Source organism: Halichoerus grypus, chromosome 12, assembly GCF_964656455.1.
Source record: "Halichoerus grypus chromosome 12, mHalGry1.hap1.1, whole genome shotgun sequence".
Lineage (NCBI taxonomy): Eukaryota > Metazoa > Chordata > Mammalia > Carnivora > Phocidae > Halichoerus > Halichoerus grypus.
In genome coordinates, this window is record NC_135723.1 from 34,173,933 (window position 1) to 34,194,492 (window position 20,560).

General features: G+C 35.3%; 1 long non-coding RNA gene across 1 annotated transcript in view; it reads right to left on the reverse strand.

Moving 5' to 3' along the window:
• The window catches only part of LOC144379660 (uncharacterized), a 487,511-nt gene that overhangs the window by 368,942 nt on the left and 98,009 nt on the right, over positions 1-20,560 (reverse strand). Inside the window, exon 2 of the long non-coding RNA XR_013442986.1 lies at positions 14,951-15,046. This is a non-coding gene — a long non-coding RNA (uncharacterized LOC144379660). The remainder of the gene's footprint in view (positions 1-14,950; positions 15,047-20,560) is intronic.

The window sequence follows — 20,560 nt, forward strand, 5'->3', positions numbered from 1 at the left end:
AAAAAAAAAAAAAAAGAATGCCCAGTTAGTATATTATAAAATCAATTAATGTAGGGACGCCTGGGTGGCTCAGTTGGTTAAGCGACTGCCTTCGGCTCAGGTCATGATCCTGGAGTCCCGGGATCGAGTCCCGCATCGGGCTCCCTGCTCGGCAGGGAGTCTGCTTCTCCCTCTGACCCTCCTCCCTCTCAAGCTCTCTGTCTCTCATTCTCTCTCTCTCAAATAAATAAATAAAATCTTTAAAAAAATAAATAAATAAAATCAATTAATGTAACTTACATTTATAGACTGAAAAGAAAAATGATATGACAATTTCAGTAAATACAGAAAAATCAGTCCTTAAAATTCAATAGCTACTAATGATAAACTTCAAAATGTAAACAAAATGGACATTGTTTTTAATCTGACTAAAGAATTAGGGAGGGCGCCTGGGTGGCTCAGATGGTTAAACGTCTGCCTTCGGCTCAGGTCATGATCCTGGGGTCCCTGGATCGAGTCCCACATCGGGCTCCTTGCTCCTTGGGAGCCTGCTTCTCCCTCTGCCTTTCTCTCTTGCTCTCTCATGAATAAATAAATAAAATCTTTAAAAAAAAAAAAAAAAAAGAATTAGGGAAATCCTTAGTAAATGTCATATTTAGTGGTAACATTATGAAGTTATTTTCTTTATAATCAGAAATGACATAAGAACAGTTGCGACACTATTTCTATTCAACATTGTATTAGAAGTTCTGACCATTAGAATGAGAGAAAAAAGAAAATTAAAAGTGATCACAGTTAGAAAGAAAACAAGTCATTATTCTCAGATAATATAATTAGCTACTTAAAAAACAACAAACTATATAGGCAATTGTTAGTAAGAGTGTAACAATGTTGTTGGAAATCAAAACAAGTATTTTTAAATAAAAATAGTTTTATTTCTATGTATCAATGGAAAATAGTTTTTTAATGATATCATTTTTCTATAACACAAAATATACCAAGTACCTAGAAATAAAACAAAAATAGGAAAGGAAAATTATTACAAGGAAAATTATTAATTTTCATAAAGAAAATATAAAGGGAAAGATAAGCCCTGAATCCAGGAACATACATCCTATTCATGCACATACACAATCACATAAACACAGGTCATTCTTAGTAACAGAACAAGAGCTTCTGTTTAGTGAGAAAGATGGGTTCTTCTTTTTTTCAAATTTTTATTTAAATTCAAATTAGTTATCATATTAGTTTCAGGTGTTGAATTTAGTTATTCACCACCTACATACAACAGCACCGGGTGCTCATCACCAGCGCTCTCCTTAATCCCCATCACCTATTTTACCCATTCTTTCCACCCAACCACCTCCCCTTTGGTAACCATCAGTTTTTTCTCTATAATTAAGAGTCTATTATTCCATTTTCCACTCTTTTCCCCCTATGTTAGTTTGTTTTTTTCCTTAAATTCCACATATGAGTGAAATCATACGGTATTTGTCTTTCTCTGACTGACTTACTTTGCTTAGCATAATACTCTCTAGCTCCATCCACATCATTATTTCAAGCAAGAGTTCATTTTCTTTTTTATGGAAACAGGAAGAAATAGAAAACACGAACAGACTGATAACCATCAAAGAAATTGAATCAGCAATAAAAAATCTCCCGGCACACTAAAGTCCAGGGCCAGATGGCTGCACAGGTAAATTCTACCAAACATTTAAAGAAGAGTTAATACCTATTCTTCTCAAACTTTTCCAAAAAATAGGAATGGAAGGAAAATTTCCAAATTCATCCTATGAGGCCAATATTACCCTGATATCGAACCCAGATAAAGACGCCACTAAAAAAGGGAACTACAGGCCAATATCCCTGATGAACATGAATGCAAAAATCCTCACTAAAACGCTAGCAAATCAAATCTAACCGTACAATAAAGAATCATTCACCACAATCAAGTGGGATTTATTCCCAGGCTGCAAGGGTGGTTTAACATTTGTAAATCAATCAATGTGATACACCACGTTAATAAAAGAAAGGATAAGAACCATATGATCCTTTCAACAGATGCAGAAAAAGCATCTGACAAAGTACAATATCCATCCATGATAAAAACTCTCAATAAAGTAGGTTTAGAGGGAACATACCTCAACATCATAAAGGCCATATAGAAAAAAATCCACAACTCATATCATCCTCAATGGGGAAAAACTGAGAGCTTTTCCTTTACAGTCAGGAACCAAACAGGATGCCCACTCTCACCACTGTTATTTAACATAGCACTGGAAGTCCTAGCCACAGCAATCAGACAACAAAAAAAGTAAAAGTCATCCAAATTGGCAAGGAAGAAGTCAAATTTTCACTATTTGCAGATGACATGATATTCTATATAGAAAACCTGAAAGATTTCACAAAAAAATTGCTAGAACTGCACATGAATTAAGTTGCAGGATACAAGTGAACGTACAGAAATCTGTCGTGTTTCTATACACCAATAATGAAGCAGGAAGAGAAATCAAGGAATCAATCCCATTTACAACTGCACCAAAAACTCTAAGATACCTAAGAATAAATCTAACCAGAGGTAAAAGATCTATACTCTGAAAACTATGAAACACTGATGAAAAAAATTGAAGATGACACAAAAATGAAAAAAACATTCCATGCTCATGGATCAGAAGAACAAATGTTGTTAAAATGTATACACTACCCACAGCAGTCTACACATTTAATGCTCTCTCTATCCAGATACCACCAGCATTTTTCACAGAGCTAGAACAAACAATCCTAAAATCTATATGGAACCACAAAAGACCCTGAATAGTCAAAGCAGTCTTGAGGAAGAGGGTCAAAGCTAGAGACATCACAATTCTGTACTTTAAGTTATATTACAAAGCTGTAGTCATCAAGACAGTATGGTACTGGCACAGAACTAGATACATAGATCAATGGAACAGAATAGAAAGCCCAGAAATAAAACCCACAACCAAACGGCTAATTCATCTTTGACAAAACAGGGAAGAATATCCAGTGGAAAAAAGACAATCTCTTCAACAAATGGCATTGGGAAAACTAGAGAGCAACATGCAAAAGGATGAAACTGGACCACTTCCTTACACCATACACAAAAATAAATTCAAAAGGTATTTAAGACCTAAATGTGAAACAGGAAACCATCAAAATCCTAGAGAACACAGATAGTAACCTCTTTCACATTGGGAAATACCAACTTCTTACGAGATATGTCTCCTGAGACAGGGGAAACAAAAGCAAAAATGAACCACTGGAACTTCATCAAGATAAAAAGTTTCAGCACAGCAAAGGAAACAATCCACAAAACTAAAAGGCAATCTACTGAATGGGAGAAGATATTTGCAAATGACATATCTGATAAAGGGTTAGTATCCAACATCTATAAAGAACTTATCAAACTCAACACCCAAAAAACAAACATCCAGTTAAGAAATGGGCAGAGGACATGAATAGACATTTCTCCCAAGAAGACATCCAGATGGCCAACAGACACATGAAAAGATGTTCCACATCACTCATCATCAGGGAAATACAAACCAAAACCACAGTGAGATACCCCCTCACACCAGTCAGAATGGCTAAAATTAACAACACAGGAAACAACAGGTGTGGGCAAGGATGTAGAGGAAGAAGAACACTCTTACACTGTTGGTGGGAATGCAAACTGGTGCAGCCACTCTGGAAAACAGTATGGAGATTCCTCCAAAAGATAAATATAGAACTACCCTACTATCCAACAATTGCATTACTAGGTAATTACCCAAAGGATACAAAAATACTAATTCAAATGGATACATGCACCCCAATGTTTATAGCAGCATTATCAACAATAGTCAAATTATGAAAAGAGCCCAAATGTCCACTGACTAACGAATGGACTGTGTGTGCGTGTGTGCATGCACACACAGACACACACGTAAGGGAATATTACTCAGCCATAAAAAAGATGCATTCTTCAATACATGGTACAAGAGCAATTGGTTTTCACATAGAAAAAAAAAGTGGATCATCACAAACAAAAAATACAGTTTAAAGACATAATTGAAAGGAAAATTTAAAAATTAGAATATAAAGAAAAATGTTCATTACTTTAAGATACAAAAAGTACATACGCTAAAGGCAATTATAAATTTGACTACAGTAAAATTAAGAACTCTTGTTCATCAAAATAAGTCAAACACTAGGTGAAGATATTAACATATATAAACCACAAAAAACATAAATATCCTAAATATCCTAAATATCAATCAATAAGGAAAAGATAAATATTCAAATAGGAAAAAGTTGACAAAAAATAAAGGACTTTTCACAGGGAACACAAAATGATGCTTGTATGTATGAAATGTATGAAAAACATTCAGCTTTATTAATAATCAAGAAATGAAAATGAAAATCACTTTCAAATACTCATTCATACCCTCAGGATTTGTAAAACTTAAGAAGTCAGATGATACCAAGTACTGGCAAGGTTGTGCATTAATGAAAATTCTCATCCAGTGCTAGGAGGGAAATCAGAACAACCCTATGGGAAAGTCTGGCATTACCTAATAAAGCAGAGCATGTGCAAACTCTACTTATCCAGCAGTGCTATGTTTGTGTGTCAAGTATAGAAACATCCTTGCAGATGTGTTTCAAAAGCATTGCAAAAATCAAGCAACAAAGCACAGTATTAATTTATTAGCACTTTGATGCTCCAGTCTCCTCATCTGTAAGTTGATAATAATAGTGCCTAGCTCACAGGTTTATGCTGGTATTTAAAGGAGTTGATATACATAAAGTTCCTGGAACAGTGCCTGGCTATAGTATGATAGCTTAAGCTGTTGTTATTATTATTCATAGCAGCATCATTATTTATAACAAAAAAGCCCCAAAATGCTGCAGATATTTATTACTAGAACGGATAAATAACCCATTCATCATGCATACATACATGAAAATATACTTCCGTATATTCCCATGTATACACAGATCAACACAATGGAATACTATAGGAGAGTAAAAAGCGGACTATCTCACTAACAGAAAAAAAAAAAAAAACAACTTATGAATACATACAATATGATTCCATTTATGTGATTTTTTATTTTTATTTTTATTTTTTTTAAAGATTTTATTTATTTATTTGAGAGAGAGAGAATGAGAGAGAACACATGAGAAGGGGGAGGGTCAGAGGGAGAAGCAGACTCCCTGCCGAGCAGGGAGCCCGATGTGGGACTCGATCCAGGGACTCCAGGATCATGACCTGAGCCGAAGGCAGTCGCTTAACCAACTGAGCCACCCAGGCACCCTATTTTTATTTTTTGTGATTTTTTTTAAAAAGGCAAAATGATAAATTGTTTAGAGAAAAATTTTTTTATAAAATTAGAAAAGTGAGAATTCACAATTTCAGAAACACAGAAATCATAATTTCAGAATGGCGGTGCCTTCTTGGAACCTAAGAGAGGCACGGAAGCTAGGAGAATCATTTGGTGGGGGGGGGGGGTGGTCTTCTATGGTAGTAATAATATCCTATTTCTTAGCCTCAGTGATGGAGAAATGGGGATTTATTTTGCCTCCAAAATGAATATACCTCTTAACACTTAATCTTCTCTACTTTACAAAAGTTTTTGTATGAAATACTCCACAAACTTGGGGTATAAATATGACTTATTTGCTTTTACTTTTAAATTAATTGCTTTACTTATCACTTCCTTATAAACAAGAAAATGATTTCCTCTCTCAAAAACCATATCCCCTTTTGAAATCTCCCAAACACAGGGTTTTTCTTCTACGCCTAAAAAAAATGAAGATATGAGAGTCTTGGATATTATCTGTCTCCCATTCCCACTCTTTTTCACAATTACAAAGCAATGTTTAAAGCTGATTCAAAACAATATTAATGACAATGCTGATGCAATCTGACCCCGACAGGTAATTCATGTTGTACACATCTTCTTGTCAACAGCAATTTCTGAAATGAGGCTGGAGCAGCAGTAGAAATAAAGAAAAGACAGAGAAGAAAATGAAGAATGGAATTATGAGCAATAGAAAAACACTTACCCCTTAAGGGTCAAACTGAGAATAGCAAAACCAAACCAGCCTCAAATAGCTCATATCTGTCCTTAGTAATAATAACCACTATAATAACATTTCCTGTAACAGAAAACAAACTCTGGTGACATTAAGGCTGAAGTATTTATTTTGAATTTCCTATTTTCTCCATGCAAAGTAATGTGTCTCATCGGAGGGTCAGCCAACTGCACAGGGCTACTTAGGATCTGTTCATGATACAAAGAATGAGTTACTAGACTGGGAGTTTCTAACAGAGAAAGTCAGAAAGGGAGGGGGGAAATGGCATTTTAAAAATGCTTATTAGATGTGACATAAAAAATGTATTCTAGGGCCTGTATTACAAAGATTTTACTTGTAATTCCAGGGTAAAAAATGTTAGGCATGACTGCACAGAAGTGATAAGGCACTGATTTATGTATAGACCAGAGGAGACAACAATTTTTTGGTTAGACTCTTCTATCACCAATTAGAAAATGACTTTTCCCTTCTATTGTTTAGTTCAATAAATCTTGTCTAATAATATGTAAATTGCTGGCTCAAGCTACTGGCCATGATTTCCTCATTGCAGTTAAGTCTATGGGAGAGGCCCTTGGTACAAAGCAAAATGCTCTATTGAGCACACAATTTTTCTGTCCCCCTGCACACCCACTATAATATTTTACTATGTTTACTTACTAAAACACACTAGAGAAATTTCCACTCACCTTTAAAGTGGCAATAACCACCATGAAGACCCCAAAGTGTTTCAAAATTTTTTAAGTGTCTTGCAGACCCCAAATTAGTCATTCTCCCAGTCAGGACAGACACAAGAAAAAAAAAATGAGCAAAAAAAATGTTAAAATGTCTAGATAAAATAATAATTATGATTATAGTGTCAAATTTGTGGAGTTAAAGAAAATAGTGAATACTGACTAAAAACAGTATGTAAGGGATGAAACAGAGATTGAAACTCAAGTGTTCTAATACCTTAAAATTCTAAAGCCAAGGCTTTGGTAGGTGAGAACTGGAACAGCTATACCCCAGAGGACAATGAGAGAAAAGTGGAGTCAGTACTTGAGAGTCAGAGAGGCAAGGAGCAAGGAAGAGGGGGGCTTGTCTAGATGTATGGCAGCAGGAAGCAGCACAGCATCTCAGAGGCCAGGTCTTCCAGCAACACAGTTTTGGGGATACTGACTCTTGGAAAAGAAGCAGAGTCTTAACTACCTGCTCTGAACCCAAAATCTTTAAGAAGCACAAGACTGCATATAGTCATCTTGCAAAATTTCCGGAAATAAAAAACAAGCATAACGTTACAAAGATTATCACACACACACATAAGAAAGTAAACCACTCTGAATTAAATCTAGCAAAAACAAAAAGATAACAGATCAAGTAAAAATTAATACCTGCAAGGCTTAAAGATTTTGAAAATTGTAAGTCCCAATATTTAGAAGAACTATGAATGAAATGTTTACATGAACCAACTGAGCAATGGCAAAGATCAGCACAAATCAAGAAACTAACAGAAATAAATACAACAAAATAAAAAAATAGACATTACAGAAAGTGAATTTAAAATAATTATTGAATGTTTATAATCTCAGGAAAGATAGAGTAGAAAAGACAATTAGTGAGCTAGAAGACACATACGAATAATTTATCTGGAATGAAACCAGGGAGAGATCAAGAGATGAAAAATGTAAAACAAATTTAGGAGACATGGAGGACAGAATGAGGAAATCAAATGTTTGCTGGAATTACAAAAGCTAAGAATGGTGAAGGGGTGCTATTCAAAGAGCTAAAGCCAGAGGATTTTCTGAAATGGAAGAAAAATATAAATCAACACAATCAAACAACAGTGCATCCTAAGGAGAATAAAACAGAAACACAAGTCTTTGATAGCTTTCTTTCTCTAAACTCAAGTTTCTCATTTCTCCAAGATATTTGGGTTCCTAAAAGGACAGAAAATGGTATTTAGAGATGGTAATCTAAGTAATATGGGTGCTTATTGCTAAAGAGTTAATTATAGTTTCTAGGTCTAGATAAAGCAAGGATATATGCATTTTTTAAAAGATAAAATACAGCAAGAAGTGTGAATTCATACAAATAATTCCTATTCAAATTTATATTACTGTTGTTTCCTCAATCTGAAAACTTTGACTTCCTTGTGATATTAACATACCCCTTAGTTCTCTTATTCTACTAATAAGAGAATAACAATTCCAATATCATAATAAATAGCACAATTGGTTAAAAAAAATTAATTCTTATGTAATTTTTTCCTTAGAATATAATCCTGTGTCTGTAGTAAATTTACCATAATTTTAAATCACTTATAATTCTTCTCCATGTGATTTACACAATTATAATGAGTCAAAGTTAGGCTCATTAGTTCGTTTTGTTTTCATTTTATGTACTGCCTTTGTATGTTTTATTAATTTTCTAAGCTTATGTAAAAGTAAACACATTTAAATGGATTCAAAGTCAAACCCATAAAATGTGGCATATTCAAGCAGTTCAGCTTCTATTTATATGCCCTCCACATATTGTTCACCTTTGAAAAATCCTTTTAATATAAGGAAAAATATATAAATATGTACCTACATATTTATACATATTTTTATATAATGTACATATATGTTTACACATTATATATTCATTTATACATATGTGCATAGATGTACATATCACATGTAGGCTTATAAATATATGTATATTTATAAATCTGAATCTATATATTTAGCTATAAGCACTAATAAACTATACAGTTTTTTCTAACATATTATTTTACTCCACAGCAGTATTTAAAGAAGTTCCTCATTCTTTTATAACTTTTATTTAAAACTTCATTGTGTGGAAAAAAAATAAAAAATAAAACTTCATTTTGTGGATGTAATAATTTTTTTACACAGTCTCAAAACTCAAATATCCCATCAAAGGGGACTGGAAAAATAGTCCTATGCAAATATCCTTTTTGCATTTTTGCCTGAGTATCTGTGAGACAGATTTCAGAGGACCTGCTGAGTCAAAAATTAATATCATCCATAATTTTACTACATATTGCAAAGTTTCTCTTCGTAATAGTTGTATCATTTTGTATTCCCACTAGCAACATATGAGAGCACCTGTTTCCCCACAGGCTTGATCCAAGAGTATGTTGCCAAATTGGACTTTTTGCCAATCTAACAGAAGTGGAATTTCATTGTAGTTTCAAGTTACCTTTTACTTACTGGGAACAAAGTTGGGACTCCTCCATGTTTGAGTCGTTTGCCTTTTTTAATTATTATTAGGTTCAGTTAGCCAACATAAAGTAAGTACATCATTACTTTTTGATATAGCATTCAGCGATTCATTAGTTGCGTACAACACCCAGTGCTCATCACCACATGTGCCCTCCTTAATACCCATCACCTGGCTACCCCACCCCTCCACCCCCTCCTTTCTGTAACCTTCAGTTTGTTTCCCAGAGTCCAGTTTCCCATGGTTTGTCTTCCTCTCTGATTTCTTCCCATTCAGTTTTCCTCCTTTCCCTTGTGGTCCTGCCTCTCTCTTTCTATGAACTGCTCATTTTTCTCTAAAGTTATAATAATTTTCCTTCCCTACCTTTATTTCTGAAACTAATTTTTTATCTAATTTATCATTTATCTTTGATTTTGTTTATAATTCTTTTGCCATTCCATTTTTAAAAGTGATCAAATATACCAGTTTTTCCTTGAACTATAATTAAATGCAGAAGCAATAAAGTTCCCTCTACTGCCAGTTTACAGAGTAATATATTCAGATTTCCTTCCAGTACATTTGTACATTCTTTAAATTTGCATTTCTGGTCCATTTGAAATTTATCTTGACATACAGTGTGAAAATGAATTGGATTTTATCTTATTCTTTATGTCTAGTCAGTTATCCCAACATCCCTTATTTAAAAACATCTTCTCCCCACTGACTTGATACACTGAACTTTACAAAAAATTTTCACAAGGATTAGGATCTATTCATAGATTTTCTTATTCTCTTCCCTTGGTCTGAATGTCTCTTTAGCTTTCAATAATATACTACTTTAATCTTTATATATTTTAGTATCTGACAGAACTAGTTCATCCCACATACCACTATTCTTCTTATCAGGACATTCATGGCTATACTTGCTTATTTGCTTTTCCAAATGAAAGTACTCAACATCTTTACACCCAGAGAGAGAAAACTATTTGATAATTCTTGTAATTCCACTGAGACTGCATTATTAATTTAGAAAATATTAGTATCTATATGATGTTAAGTCTTTCTTTGAAGAAATGTAGTATGTAAACACACAACACAAAACCAATTAGAGGATATAATGAAAGAAAGGATCCCATTATAATAGTATTTGTTTGCAAGCTTAGAATGTTCAAAACTTTTATGAGGAAAGACATAACATACTCCTGGAAAGGAAGAAAAGCAGCTAGAACAAAAGGGGAGATATACCATATACATGCATATACGATTCAATATCACAAGGATGTGAATCATTGCTTGCACAGCATGACCTCAATTTTCAGTCCTAGTAGCATGACTGGACAATTGCAACCCCTTAACCATTTAGTCATAAACAACTTTGGAAGTATTTAACTAATATGCATCCTGCTTTTTGTCTGAAATCCTTCTGTTGACACTTTCTGGAAATAACAATGAAAAGTTCAACATCAAAACATACTGGATGGATATTGAACTTGGAAGGAAATTGCAGAGTATACTATGAAGCAGCCTTTAGAGAAATGCTCTATCGCTGATGCTATTGATGATACAGAGTATAATTCTGTAAGGAAAAGAAGACAGGCATCGCAAACCTTACATCTAAAAGAGCTGGACTCTAAATGCAAAGCTGTTTTAGAATACCTCAACAAAGAAGTTCTCAAGGGTTCCCAAGACCTTTTAGGGGTACGCAAGGTCAAAACTACTTTAATCATTTTTAGTATGTTATTTGTCTTTCACTATGTTGACATTTGCACTGATGGTTCAAGAACAATCATGGATAAAATTGCTTTCACTTCCACATGAATCAAGTGTTACCAAGCTGTACTAGTATTCATATTTTCCACTCCCACACACTCACAGTACCAAAAAAGAAAAAAATAAAAAATAAGGGGAAAAATCCAATTTCACTTAAAAATATCCTTGAACCAGCAGAAATTATTAATATTCTTAAATCTCAACTCTTTGGTATGCATCTTTTAAATACTCTGTTTGACAAGGGGGAATTATACATAAAGTACTTTTCTGCATACTGAAGTAGGATGGTTGCCTTTGGGAAAAGCACCCATGCAATTGTTTGATTTGTGAGCTGAACTAGCTACTTTTTTACAGAACACTATTTTTACTTGCAAGAATGACAGACAAACAAATGATAGTTATTCAGATTGGGGATATTTGGTAGAACATTTTCTAACAATGAACAAAGTGAGCCTGTCAACTTCAAAAAAAGAGAACTGACTCGATTTGCTGCCAATGATAAAATTGGAACTTTCAAGTGAAAATGATAATTTTAGAAAAACTTTATCTGCCTCCATGCATGTTCCCAATCTTCAAAGACTTTATTGATGAGTTTTATGGTGATATTAAGTGAGATTTTTTTTATACCATATAGTAAGATTTATCAATATTTGGAAGATCCTCTTAACTTGGTAAATGAGTATATTCAAAATGACTTATGTATGATGTAATAATATCATGCATGGTAAAAGACCATTCAGATTGCAAGATAAAACAATGAATTTTAATGAAATAGGGTAGGACAAGGTTATTGATATGTCTCATTGGCTGAATGGTGGCCCCCCAAAAGGTAAGTCCTTGTCTTTATCCCCAGAACCAGGACCTTATGTGATAAAAGAGTGAATTACATGTCAAAGATATATTAAGGATTTTGAGGGAAGCTTATCCTGCATTATGTGGGTGGGTCCTAAATCCAATGACAATAGTCATAAGAATTAGGCAAAGGCAGATGCGACCCAGAGGCAGAGACTGGAGTGATGAGGTCACAAATCAAGAAATGCCAATAGCCACCAGAATATGAAAAAGGCACAGAACAGAATCTCTCCTTGAGCTTGTCGAGGAAGCACAACCCAGCTGGCACCTGAATTTCAGACTTCTGGTCTCCAGGGAATAAATTTCTGTTATCCATCACTCAGTTTACAGTAATTTGCTGCAGTAGCAATAGGGAAATAATATGATATAGTTTCAGATTCCACATTCCAACTAACCTTTAAGAAACTGCCGTTTAGTAAGTTTCAGTGCAGCATTAAAAAAGGAATATTCACAATTATTTAAAAGGCTATTAAAATATCCCTCTCTTTTCCAGTTACATGTGTGAAAACAGATTTTCTTCATATATTTCTACCAAAACAATATATGGCAGCAGGTTGATGCAAAAGCAGATATGAGAATACAGCTGTCTTCTATTAAGCTGGACATTAAAGCAATTTGTACAATTGTAAAATAATGCTACTCTAATGGCTATTTTTTATTCTGGAAAAATAGTTAACTTTTAAAACTGTGTTTATGTTAATAAATAACAGTTTCAGTATATATAAATATTTTTAAATTTTCTCACTTGTGCTTTTTAATATGGTAAATACTGATAGATAAAACTCATGTAAACAGAAGTTCTTTGGGATCCTTAATAATTTTAAGGAGTATACAAGGGTCCTGAGACCAAAAAGATAGTTTTATAATCACCATTATACTTACAATTTCCTGTTTTATGTTTTCATAACAGTGATATCTGAAGAAAAAATATTTCTATGAATTTAAACAACTTTCTTAGAGTAAAATAGAAGAAAAGGAATTCAGAATTCTCTGTGAGGAGCATCTTTACAAAGAAGCTAAATTTCAGTATATAAATTGTGTTTATTAAAGGTCCAGAACTTAATAATAAGAGGATAAAAATCATTTGACCTTTCGATCAACAAAAGATACAGAAAGACAGAAATATAGACCTTAAAAAGAAAAGAAAAAAGCCATGGTCAGAACCTGTCTTTGCATTTCTTACACCATTAAAGGATTACAGAGACAAGAATCCTTCTAATTCCTATGAACTCTCCCATCTAATTCCCTTACACATGAAATTCTTTCTATTCCTTCCCTCTAAACTCCCCCCAAAACTCGTCCCCAGCCTTAACACATCCTTTGATCTTCTCTCCTCTAGTTTCTGCATCACAAAGCCCTCAGAAACCAGTTTAGGAACCCTCGAACATCCTCAGAGAGTAGAGGAAGAAATGAGGCTCAATGGGCAAAGCTAGAACCATTATTTGAAGGCAAAGGTGGGAGATTCTCACAGTATTAATGATTTTGGTCCTGTTACATAGGCATAGGTTTTCTTCTCTACAGATTATGTATCACCACATTATCAGTTTTCAAATTTTTCTATCAACTGAATGCACAGGACAGAAAGCATAATTATAATAACCAGAAATAATGCAATTTTGTAAGTATTAACAATATAAAAGTAATGGTACAACTGACAAAAGTTGAGGTGAAAGCAATGAAGAATAAGGAGAAGGGGAGATTCACAAATTTCTTCATCTTATGTATCAGTGACTCAGAAGTCACTCACTACTTCAGCTAGGTCACGTATTACCTGGTCACGGCTGATTCTAAAGGGGTAGTTCTCAAAGTGTGGACCCTGGGACAAGCACAATCAGCATCACCTGGGAACTTACTCGGAAAGCAAATTCTCAGGTCTCACCCTAGAGTCCTGTTAAGAGTTTAGCTAAGCTGCTCCCTGATAGTGCTGCTTTGTCATTTCATCTTGTGTGGCCTGCAGGGGCCTTGAACTTGCACTAGCACTCCCTGAGTGCATGCCCTAGGTAACAGTCCGCGGAGTCATGAATAAATATGTTCCTGATAGGACTCCCCTAGCCACCTTGTGTTAAGCACTCTCCCCTGCATCCCAGGGCCTTCGCCATAGGCACCCCAAAGCCCCCCATGAAGCTTAGTAAAACACTGTTCTTTTTAGTTTGAATTGACTAATCTTGCTTTAGCCCAGGAATTTCAAAGCACTCCACCCCCAGACCCTAATAAAGGCATGTGCCCCACATCCCACCTCTCCCTCTGCCTGCACCCTGCCTTGACCACCTTTCACGGTCCCTCCGCATATACCATGTGTTTCCTCCAGGACTTATGAGTAATAAGTCAATTCCTTTTTAGTTTTTTGTTGACCAGTGGTGACTCACCATATGACAGCCTGACAGCCCAGCCCAGGGCTCTAAGTAGCAATGTTAATTTAACAAAGTCACAACACCTGATGAATCATATTCTAGGGAGAGAGCCCAGGAATCTGTGTTTTAACAAGCCCTTCAAATGATTTTGATGCATGCTTAAATTGGAAAAGCATGAGTCTTATCAGATCAAAAAATAGAGGTCTAAGTATTTTAAATAGCATAAGAAGAGCTTCTTTATATAATAATATATGTAAGAAAACCAAAAGTGGAATTTGTTGGGGAGAAAAAAGCACATATGCATTAATTGCCCTAGTTTTTACAGGAGATAGTTAACAAAGGATACCAAGAGTTGATAAATTAACAAACATTGATGGAAGTGTATTATTAGCATTATAATAACAAGAGTTAAAAACAAACAGTTAAAAGTGGCTGTATCTGAGAAGTGAAACTAGGGAAGACAGATAGGGGGATACATTCGTTCTTCATTAGAGGTTGGCACCCCTAACTCTCACGTTGTTCAACAGTCAATTGTACTCTAAAACTTAGTGGCTTAAAACAAACATTTATCATGTCACCATTTCTGTGGGTCAGAAACTCAGGTGTGGCTTACCTGGGTGGTTTTGACTGAGGATCTCTTATGAAGTTGTAGTTAGGATGTCAGCAGATATGTGAAGGCTTAATTGGACCTGGAGGATTGGTTTCCAAGACAGTTCACTAACCTGGTGCCCACTGTTGGAAGGAAGCCTCAGTTCCTCTTCACTAGCTGCTTCAGTGTCATCATGACATGAGGGTTGGCTTCTTCAAGCATGAGCAATCTATAAGAAAACACGGCAGAGGCACAGTATCTTTTATGACCTAGTCTCAGAAGTCACACGCCATTATTTTTGCAATATACTGTTGGTTACACAGGTCAGCATCATGGCATGTAAGAGGAAACTACACATGGGTGTAAATAGCAGGAGGTGAAGATCACTGGGTGCCATTTTGGATGTCAGCCATCATAACATCCTTCTTTTTCTCCTATCTCTTCTACTTACTAATCAGTGTCCCTCTCTGGTTTTGCTCCCAGACTATTCCAACATTTGATCTACATCTTTCCTCCCCTCTTTTCCACTATTCAAATTCCTTCTTATTCCCTTCACCATCTATGGAGTGCATACCACTCCATAGAAACTATTTCCTTGAAGATTACCAGTGATCTCCTCCTGCTAAATTGATGACCCTGACCTTTCCTCATTTTTTTCAATATCTTATAATGTTCGGTGTTACAAACTACCCACTCATGAAATTCTCTCATTCTTTGGCATATTTAAGAGCGTCTCCCATCTTTCTACTGCAATTTCTCCTCTCCTGTTCCTTACTAGGTTCCTAAATGTGGAATGTTCTTTAAGCTCATCCTTCTGGTTTTCTATCTAAGTATAATTGGGCTGATATTCACTCACTACTTCAGCTATGTCATGTATTACCTGGTCACTGCTGAATCCGCATTTCCTTTCCTACTCAGGTATACTATGTCCTTTCTAGCTGCCTACAGACATCTCCATTCTCTAATCTCTAAACACCATCGTTTCTCCCTTTAATGTCTCTTGGAAGAATTTGCCTTATTCTATCCATTCCAACTACCACTACCCTAGTCTAGGTCCTCCCTATACCACAACCCGATTAAAATAGCAATATTTTAGCTGCTATACTTACTTGACTCTAACATTGACCCTGCTTCTCTCCTCTAATTCAACTGTCATATGTTTTGATGCTAACTCTCTGAGAAATTCCTTTTATCTTTTCATTTCCCAGCACAAGAGGACTCATTATCAGTTGCTTTTAAATCTAAACTCCTTAGACTGGCTTTTAAAGCATTTATTATTTTCCCATTTGGCTACCTTACCTAATTTCTTATTCCTCTTATTTCTCTTCAGTAAGGTTGATTCATTCACTGTCCCTCAAATACACAAATTCCGTATTTGCCTTTTTAATTCTATTCTGCCCTTAAAACACACACACAGCGTTCTTATTCATTTCTTCCATCCTCCCAATTTTTGTAGGTTTACCTCAAATTCCACGATCTCAATGAAATCTTTTCTAACTACTTTAGTTAATACTGGGCTATTTGATTTTTAAGTTCCTAATGCTTGATTAGGCATCCATATCTTTTATTCTTCATGTGTTAGTCCTGTTTCTAGAGCTAAGTTGCAAGCTTCTGAAGACTGGAGTCATATTTTACATTTCTTATTTCTTTTAAAATACCTAACATAGTCCATAAGTAACATGCAACATGCTGAGCACATAATAGGCCATGAATAAATATTTACTGGTTAACTAAGTAAGGAAAATAACTAGAAAACTCCCATGTCGTTTGGTAAAATGACTACAGGCAAAGACTCCTTCCCAAAATTTATTTTCTAAAAGTGCATTTTCCCAACGTGTCAATGAAAATAATGACTGTCTTCTAGCATAGCCCAACTTAGTTCTTAAAGCATGTGTAAAATCCAAAAGACAGAATTGTTAAAGGTACAACTATTTAAATAAAGCCAGATATAGAGAATTATTGCCTCATTTACCAAGGACAGATGAAATCAGATCACATTTCAAAAGTAATTTGATAATTTTGGCAGTTATAGAATAATTAGGGGGAAAAAGGCAGTAAGGCTGTTGCCTTGAATTTATTAAGAGAATGGAAATTCTTATAAAACCAAGAAGATAACAGGAAAACCTACAGGATATGTAACAGCAAAAAAAAAAAAAAAAAAAAATAGTGAAGGTGATTGTATCACTGCAGAAACACTATTTTTTTTTCCAATTCAAGCATATTAAAAATTAATAGGACTATTAAAAATAACCATGACCTGTCTTTGGAAGGAGAACATATTCATATTTCCCCCAAGTCTCACGGCTTGTTGACCCCCCCCCCCCACCTTTGGAAGCAGTATTATATCTTGGAAACAGCTTGAGTTTTCACAGCCAGGGAGACCTGCATTACTAGTTGAGTGACCTTAGGCAAGTTACCCAACCTTGAGGAAACCTACCAACCCCACGGGGGTGTTGTGCAAATTAAATGAGATTACATATCTGAAAAAAACCTGGCATGGTGCCCAACACATGCTGGTCAATACAACTTAGTTTCTTTCCATTCTGTTTAGCAGAGATAAAGAGCAAATCAGAGGCAGAACACTCGATTAGGAGGGAGGAAACAGGGATTATGATCCTAGCTCAGTCGCTGGTTAGATATTGTGGCAGGGACAGACAACGATCTTCCCAATTCCATTTACCTCTTCATTTTGGTGGTAGATGCCCCTGGGCACACAGGCAGCCAGATAGAGCTACAGGTCTTGTGCCTTCACAGGGTTTTAATTGTTTGATTTGCAGTGCCTTTGTTTGGGTAGATTAGACACTTTACTTTTCTACCTTCACCACGCACTTCTGTCCTAACCTAGCCCAACTCCAACATTCATGACTCATTCCTGACACCTACGGGCTCTTCTGTGTATGGCCACTGGACCAGATGATCCCTACCTTGACTGATTCCTACATTCAGTGGTTCTGGGGAAACACATGGAATAACATCCATTCCTCTAGTAGTCCATATTCTAAGGACTTAAATTTTGGAATGAAGAAAAAAAACAACACACTAAGAAAATTTCAAATAATCCAAGCTTTAAAATTCTCCGATCTCTTCTGCATGCTAAACCTATCACATTTTTTACTTAGATGTATGGTATATCAGTTTCCTGTGCTTCTATAACAAAATGCCACAAACCTGGTAGCTCAAACAAATTTATTCTTTCACATCTCTGGACACCCAAAGTCTAAAATCAACTCATCTGTGGGACCCAATTCCCTCTGAAGGCTCTAGGGGAGAAGCTTTCCTTGCCTCTGCCAGCTCTAGTGGCTTCAGGTCTTAACTTGGCTTGTGGCTCTATCACTGCAATCTCTGCCTCTATCTTTTCTTCTTCTGTCTAAAATCTGCTTCTGCCTAACTCTGTTAAGGACACTTGTCGCTGGATTTAGGGGCCACTTAGATACTCCAGGACGATCTCATCTCAAGATCCTTAACTTAGTTACATCTGCAAGGACTATTTCCAAATAAGATCACATTCACAGGTTGCAGGGATGAGGACTTAGATCTACCTTTTGGGAAGCCACTCCTGAACGCACTACAGACAGCTACATAAACAGTCACTTATAGAATACACGTGGTTTAGACATCTCACATACTGAAAACGATGGTCAAATAGCACATTTTTCAACTTTTGACAAAAGATAGCACCTTAGTGCTTTAATATATCTTGTGAAGCTACCCATTTAAATAGCAATATTTTCTATCAATATGTTCTATATCATGTAATTTTCACATTACTGTTAATGATATTCTAATTTAAGCATGTACTATTTCATTAATAGATCACCATTATAAAAAAAAATCTTACAAATGACTTTTTTCGTGCTATTTAAACAAGTAATACCTGTATACAATCTTAAAATTCACAAGTATAGAGAAAAGAATTATTCCCCTTCAATACTCTTTGCCTAGCTCCTTTCTTCCCAATTAATGGTTTAAAACTCCTTTCAGAGTATTTTGTGCACACATGAAGGGTAGTTACTTGCTTGTTTTATCATAAATAAAATCATGCTATACATATTACTCAGTCAACTGCATTTTTCTTTTATCAATGTCTTAAAGACATCTTCCTACAGTAAGCCCTATTCCTTTACTTTTCTAAACACACAATATTTGATAGAAGGAATGTATGATTTACTGATGGACATTTAAGTTGCTTTCAAATTTTTGGTATTATAAAAAGGTTGCAATGGTTACATGCCTTTAAGAATGTGCAAAGATTTCTGTAGGATAGATTTTTAGAGGTGAAATTTGTTTGGCAAAAGTTATACACATTTCCAATTTGGTTGAGCCTGCTAATTTGTTCTCCAAAAAGTGCTCTATGAACTGGTCAATTAAGCTGAAGAATAATTCTTACCTGGTCAAATAGCGATGTGTATATGTGTGTGTATGCATGTTTATGTATATACACATTTTAAAATGTATAAGAAGTATACAGCACACACTTTTTATACTATCCCGGTGTATGGAAGGCCACTCAGCATCAGTTATATGAATTAAGAAAAATGCCACTGATGCCCTTATCTTAACCCACCCAGGATGAGGATCATTGGGCCCTCAAAGAAGGGAAAAGAGATCCCCCTTTGGGGATGTAGTGAAGTAAAAAAAAAAAAAAAATTTTTAATTTAAAAACAGGTGGTATCTGTCATGCTTTCTGACCCAGTGGCACGATCATCCCAAGGCAGAATACTCTCTCTCTCTCTCTCTTCACACATCAGGAATTCTCCCTCAGAATAGTTGTGGCTACAAATATCTAATTGATGCATCCTAAGTCAATGTAGGAGCTCAACAACAGCATCAGACTTCATTATGCTTTTTTCCTCAAAAGTTGTAGCAAGAAAAAACTTGCTAAGAATTATACATAACTTGAATTCCAAGGTGATTTGATTAAAATGAGCACAGCACCACAAATTATGTATTTAGATGCTTTTCAGCTATGCCAGGACAGGGAGAATATCTTTTCATCAGGCTCAAAGTTCAACTGGGTTGACAGTGGCATAAAGAAAACTCACTGAGGCATCGCAAAAGTGGTCACTCCTGATCAGCTCTTGGCATAATTATAACAAGATAATAATAAAGATATTTCTAAAGCATTTAACCAATTACATGCTCTTAAAACAAGCTGACTACTAAGGATGCACATATTTTGAAAGTAGAACTTACAGCTCTTTAAAATGCAGCAGGTAACTGTGTTTCTAAGTTAGAGGCGTACATAAATTTATCTATCAACCCACGAGAGGACATTTACAGACTCAGAATTTATCATGTTCCATTAGATAAAGAATTTCATTCTATTGAGCTTTTCCTTATTCAGGGACTAAAATACCCTTCATCCAAGCCCACTGAAGTTCAATCCACCCTAACTTGCTACCTCCTCAACACCTCCACATATATCCTCATCATGTATTTGGCAAAATAGGGTGCCAAGTAATGAAAACATGATGGGTTGCATTGTAAGGGATTGCTTTCTTATGAAAACCTCAGATGCATAAAATGTTGCCTTGTTGCAGCATTTGTTTTATTTACCACAAAGAGAGCAGGAATGTTAGTTTCAATATAGGAAAGCAGGGGCACTAGAGATTAGAATACACTGGGGATTAGAGACACGGTTCAGGATGGCTGCACTTAGGTAGTGTGACATATTTCAGGACAAAAGGGTTTGGTACTGAGGGAGGATTCTATTCTGCCAACAAACAAACAAAACAAATGAGTA